Source organism: Abrus precatorius, unplaced genomic scaffold (assembly GCF_003935025.1).
Source record: "Abrus precatorius isolate BTA unplaced genomic scaffold, Abrus_2018 Scaffold10, whole genome shotgun sequence".
Lineage (NCBI taxonomy): Eukaryota > Viridiplantae > Streptophyta > Magnoliopsida > Fabales > Fabaceae > Abrus > Abrus precatorius.
This window is the reverse complement of record NW_020874292.1, coordinates 21,612,103-21,619,283: the sequence shown is the minus strand read 5'-3', so window position 1 is coordinate 21,619,283 and position 7,181 is coordinate 21,612,103.

Sequence of the window (7,181 nt, the reverse complement as noted above, 5' to 3'; positions counted from 1 at the left end):
GGATCTGCCATATTCTTTTCATTTGGTAAGATTCAAAGTTATCTTCTTATTGTTATGTACGTTTATTGGTTTGCTTTTCGTGTATGTGAGTGATTCATTCTCTGAATGTGTTTTCGCCCCTATTTTTTTTAAAGTTTGGGGTTACATATGCGTATTTTTGTGCTTTTATGACTTTAGACTAATCGTAATTGATTCCGTGGCAATAAACATTTGCTGAATCATTTTTCTAATTTATGTTGATTGGATGTAGCATCCAGTGCAACGCTGTTTTCGTGTTAGTTGCTTAGTCTTTCTTGCATTAATTGATTTTCAGTTTGTATCAAGGTTTAATTGATACATATAGTTATGTTAATGGTAACGTTTTAGATCAATAGAAAGTTGAGTAATCAATTTAGGGTGTAAGCATTTATACAATACTTATAAGCTATTTTTACATAAGCTTTTATAGTCGAGACATTGATTTTCTGTGTTGTGTTAATTGTTGACTAAATTCTCATTTGAATTTGATTTTAATCTCCTTTCAGTGTAAAAAAGTTTTATGCCATCATTTAATAATGTGTTGCCATCTTATTGAAATTTTGATCAGGTATTAAATAGCGTGACACGCATTATTTATATAAGAATGTAAAATTTATTTACTTTGATAGTAAATACAAATAAAGTTATTGCCATTTTATTTGAATCGACTGCCTTATTATGTAAATATGCAGTAGAGGTTTTTCTTTTTCTTTGTTCTTTTAAAGACCGGTAGAGAAAAACTCGGTGAGGACTTTGCACTCATCATATCGTTTATTTGGTATTTTCTTTATCCTTTTCCCGCTGGGTAGGTTAGCGACATAAACCAGAGGACCTTCATAACAGGAAACTATAACACTAAACAAGAGCTAAAACAAAATCAAGTGAAATCGTTGAATGAATTTTATTATTCTAGGTCCTGCTCATCGATCACAATCTACTATCTAAATATAGTTGCATCTAATATGTTCCTTTCGTGAAAAATGTGTTTAACAATTGTTTGAGGCTTACTTCACAATTTTTTTTTGTTCAAAGACTACTGGTATTGGGATAGCACATTCTATGTTTGATGTACTTTCTAAAAATAAATTGTAGTATAAATTTGTGCTACAATTTATTTTTAAAAACTAAAAATTCTTTTTTAAAAGTAAATCAAACATACTCTAAACATTTGATTAATTTGGATCAAATTTTGGATCGAACTCGGACATTAATTTGTCTATATTTGTTCACATATTATTTAATATGGAGGATCATTTTAGATTTTTTTTTTAAGAGTAGTGGTGTGAGTTATCCAATTAATAGTTTTTTTTTTTAATGTGTGTTTATGGGTACAATAAGAAGTTAATGAATGATTTTTATTAAAAATTATAACATTTTATGTTATTAATGCATTAAATTTTTGCAATTTTAATTAAAATTTATTATATAAGTTCTTATTATATGTGGGGTACACAGTAGAACAATCATTGAAACAAATATTTGTTTATTGATATGTTTAATAATTTTTTAGTAAAAATTTATTATATCGTAATGATTAATAATTATTATAGAATTTACTTGAGATGTGATATCCCTAATTATATGGTTGGCACAGACAGGAGCACCCTTAACATATGGATTCAATTTTAATATGTCATCACTGGATCAACATAAGAATTAATTTTTGATATCATCTAATCATTTGTTAAATAATGTAACATTACATCATTAATATAATTTTTCATCCGTTGAAATATAATTAAAATTTTTCTTTCTGTTTTATAGATGATGAGACTTGGGAATCAAGTATAATTTTATTTAGTCAAGTTTCTAAGTTGATGTTAATTGAATATGACTGAAATTTGTTTAATTACCAAATAATTGATTTATAATTGAAGAATTGAATTAATTTTAATTTTAAAATATTAAAGAGATAATACTTATATATTATATGGATTGAAAAAGGAATTACTGCTTAAAAATTACAAGATTGAGGACATTGATCCTGAGAAATATTGAGATACTCCCATGGAAGAATTCTGAATAAATTTATAATTGTCCAGATTAAATGTTTTTAATTATGTAATTATTTGGTACCGTGTTGCATTCTTAGTTTGAAATTTTCTATGTAAAGATCCTGAACATGGTGTATAACATAGAACAAAAGGTATTGAGCTAATGACATGATAGAGGACGTCTGCACTCTAATTGGTTAGAACCCTTTTCAGGCCAATAAAATATTGGGTAAATTATATTTTCTTTCTTTGGGGATGCTTCAATAACACCATTTTGTCCTCTTAAATAAAAAGTCAACACTCTCTTTTCCTTGAGAGATGAATGTGCACTATATTTTATTATATTTTGATGCTAATGAACCTTTTAATAGTGGTGAACAAAAAGGAATGAGCCTTGCAAGGACATTTTCTCTACCTCAGCTACTTTAACTGTAATTAACAACTGATTTGGATATCATATTATTAATTTTAAGAAGTTAAAAGATGAAATGAACTTTTACTCACACTATTGACTTTGAAACTTCACCCAAAATTTTTATTTTTATCTTCTAAGGTCCTTTAATTGATAGGAAATCTTCAAAATTATTTGGCAATGTGCTAGGAATCACAGTGAAAAAGAAATTTTTTTTCCTAAGAAGCTGGTTTAAATTACGATAAACTAAACTGTAGTTATATTTGTTTCTCAAAGGGAAGAGCCGACGAGGTATAATTCACTCTGAAATGTTTTCTTCTTCCTTAATGTGCGGTAATTCACTTAATATTGAATATTCCACTATTCAAGGACAGGGCCCCTTGTCATCTTGCCATGTGAGTAGGCAACTTGGGCCTATAATTTGCAACCATGAGGGCATGACTTTACTCACGTACCTTGGTTTGCCACATTGTAATTCACCTACACCTATATATATTGTCTTTAATAAATGGAACAGTTGAGATGGTAGGCAGGAGGCAAGGAAGGTCAGTAAACTAGTTTGGTAAAACTATTTTTTCAACATGAAGCAAAAGCCTGCTGCGTATTTGTTCAGGTTTCAAAGCACTAGCCATCTCTTGTTTGTATAGAGTATAAAATTGGATATAATTAAATTGGTTGGTCTAGTTCATCTCTACACATTGTCAGGATTTTTTGTTTCTCCATGGCTTCTTACTGGTGGTTACTGGTTAGTTTTGCTAAACAGTTTCTCATTAGATCTTTCCTTGGAATGTGTGGTTCAATAAAAAGTTGTTGCTTGGTCTTATTATCTGTTTTTCTTGAACTGTGCTGCTTTAATTCAAAATTTAAAATCATCTAATAGTCTTGGATGCCATTTTTCACCCATGCAAAGTCAATATCTTAATTTAGTTAGGAATAATTTGTGCATTTGCTTTTAAAGCACATATTGCCCTATAATTATCAAGTTTTAAAGGGATTCAGATCTTCTCCTGTTGTGGCTGGAATAAGACTGTCTAATTTTATTTTCGTTTAAGCAAATCTTCCAAAACTATTCACACAAACAGTGAAAATTCACTCAAGTGAATCATTGGCATTGTCACCCCCTAGTAATTTGTACCAGCGCTGTCCTCGAGGATGGGAATCACACTTCTTCTAAGTTCTTTAATCAGGAAGCATGGTTGCAACTTAGCTTAAAAATCCTTCAAATGATTGAATCCAATAAGTGATTCCAACAAACCCCTCCCCTCAACCCAAATCTAGATCACCCAAACTCCAATGAAGAAAAAAGATAACCCTAGTGGCACTAGAACACCCTAGATCACGAGGGAGGGTTCGGAAAGCAAACCAATTCCACCATAAGACAACAACAAACTTGAGTGAAACTCAACAACAAAATAGACCCTACAAAGTTCAGTGGCGAATACAGCAACTGAGATTGAAAAAACAAGAACATGTACTAGAATACCACTGTATTGGAATTGAAGAATAGATAAGAAGAAATCCTAAAACCCCAAAAAAATGGCGGAAGTCTCAAAATGTAGCTGAAAACACCAAGGTTATATAGATCACATTGTGTTGAGGTAAGAATCAAGAACAACAACAATCAAGCTTTATCACACTAAGTGAGGTAGGGTACATGGATTACACGACGCCATTAAGTTCGGTTAAAAATCAAATTTTCAGAAATATAGTTAATCAAAAAGTCTCTTTTAATAACTTCATTTAAGGTTCTTTTAGGTCTCTCTTGACCCCTCTTTCGTAGACTAAGAGTCATGCAATCCAATTTCTTTACTGATGTCTCCAAAGGTCTTTTCTGCACATGACCAAATCTCCTTAGACGAGTTTCAATCATCTTTTCCATTATAAGTGTTACTCCAATATTTTTTCGTATACTATTATTTTGTATTCTGTCCTTTTCCATGTGTCCATTCATTCACCTTAGTATTTTCATTTTTGCTACTTCCTCTTTTTTCTCGTGTTGTTTCTTTAAGGTCTAACATTTATTACTATATAGGATAACTAATTGTATTGTAGCACGGTAAAACTTTCTTTTTAACTTGATTAGTACTTTACTATTACAAGTAACTCCTGATTTTTTTTTCTTTTTTACCACTCAGCTTGTATTGTATAAGTAATATTTTTATTAATTTTTTCATCATGTTGTGCAATTGATCCCAAGTACCTAAAAATGGAAACTTGTGCTATATTTTCTCCAAGATTAATTTTCAATGCTTGATCCCTCTCCTGGATTTTGCTAAACTTGCAATGCATATACTCTGTCTTATTTCTACTCAAGCGAAAATTTTTAAATTCTAAAGTCTCCTTCCATAACTTGAGTTTAACTTTAAGTCATTAACCTTTTCTTTCGAATCATCGACCAATACTATATCATCTGCAAATGCATGCATCAAGTGATAATAGTTTGTATGTCATTTGTAAGCACATTTAGAACTAGATTAAACGAGGGCTCAAAGCTGAACCTTGATGTAAACCTATTCTAATTGAAAAATCTTTAAACATGCCTCTAAAAGTTCTCACACATGATTGAGATAAGAATTTGTGGAAAAGAAAATCTATTGTGCCGATAATCGCAAAAGTTGCTAAAGGAAATAAATAAATAGAGGCATAGAAAAATGGGAAGTGCTTCGGATTTCAAAGGAGAATAAGAATCTCTGGAATTGGGGAATTGAAGAAGCTGATTGTGATCGAAGATTATATGAAAATAAAATAGAAACTAACTTTTGGAGTAGAGCAAGATGGGATCCTGTGGAGGGATTGGGTGGAACTAGTAAGGCATAGCGAGCGGAGATGGATAACGATGTCTTTGGAAGAGTAGCAAATCAATTGCATTGGATACACTTAAGCGAATTGAGATCTGCGTAAGGACATTTTCACTACTTTGCACGTCCAGTCTTGCATGATTCACTTAAGTGTCTCAATTCACTTTAGTTAAAATAGAACTGTCCTATTTCCACCATAACAGAAGATGATTCAAATCTGTTTTAAAGATAGACAAGAATCATGTGAATATTTGTGTCAACTGTCAAATGATTGGCTCCTATAAGTCAATAATTTATTTCTGCTGTCTTGTACATGAGATGTCAAGGGAGGTCATAAAAGTAAGTTTAACAGTTGAAATTTTGCATTTGAGGATTGTTAATTGACAATCTTATTTGATGATACAGAATGGTTTGTAACAAATTGGATTTTACTCATTATGAGCATCATTTTGGGAAAAAAATTATTTTACCTTCACTTATAGCGAAAGCAATCCATGGTTGTCCATGATAATGTATGCCTACTTCAATATTGCTTCAGATTGTTCTATTACTTGGTTGATGCATCTGCAAAATGAGATTGTTTTTGTTATTCTCGACTATTTCATACTAAATTTATATGGTAATAATTCACAAAAATATAAGTGTTGGAGCATGCCTTGCCACTGCTCTTTTTAGTTGCTTTATGTGCTTCGATTAATTTTACCTTGCTTATGATATATTATATATGGTAACCCTTCAGAATTTAGAAGGTCATTGTATCCTGACCTAAATTGTTTCCTTGGTGGCACTTTACTAGGATGATATTGAGTTTAATGATCAAGTTCCCTTTGACATGTGGCTATGTGATTTAACATCATACATAGAACCTTAGATGTTACATGCTTGTTTGTAAAATGCTGTAACTTCGTTAGATTGGGCAAAATGGAATTGTGTGCTATCAGCAATTGGGTTTTTTTAAGTTTTGCTGTTTGTAGAGTTTACTGATTGTTGTTGACATTCCTTTAATTCTTGCAATCATACTGGATGTGTTGTCAACTATTACCATTTCTTAGATGAGTTAGTAATGACAATATATCACTGGTTGCGTGTGTGTTGAAATGGGTATGAATAATTTTTTATTCATTAATTTGTTCAACAATAACTACAGTAGACAAGGCCTGTAGATGTTGTAGCTTTTCTTTGTCTGTTTGTAAAGTCATCTGTGTATTTCATGTTTATGACTGTGAAGTTGGTCAGAATATTCAGATGCTTTAACTATGTAATTATATTTTTTGTTGTGCTTCTGAAGTTGGAGTTTTTCCTACTGTCTAGTACTCCAATTGATCTGTTTCTGTGGCATGTGTGTAAGATATGCACAGAGCAGGCCTGCGTAGTTAAGTCCTTGATTTCTTTATTGATAATGTTGCATTATATATTGGTTTGTATGATTCCAGGTTACCTCTTTATTGTAATTCATTGTGAAGAATCGTAAGTCATGCTTAGTACTCATTCACTTGAGAGGAATACAATACAATTACTGTTACAGTATGAACTACATAGTTTCTCATGCATTGTGGATTGCTTATTAAAGGTATAGGTTCAGGTGGTTGTGTTCTGAGTTCCATTTAATTGATCACGACAGATGTAGAGACTATATAAAACAACACCAGGCACAATTTTTGATATCTTTATTGCATAAAATTTACAGAGGTAGTCGTAGTGTTTGATCCTTAACTACAATTGTAAGCTTCTTGATAGATCATACCATATATGCATTTCACTGTTGATTGGAACAAATGTGGTTGATGAACTACAAGACCCCATTCATAGAAGCTTGATCACTCATAGAACGTGTTGACGGCTGGTCAGAAACCTCTGATTATTGAACAGTTTTTGCTAATGCAGCTGTAATCTGGTGCAGAGATTAGGTGTTTAGTTTCTACTTTCTAATGAAATTAAAAAGAAAAGTTATAGACTTGA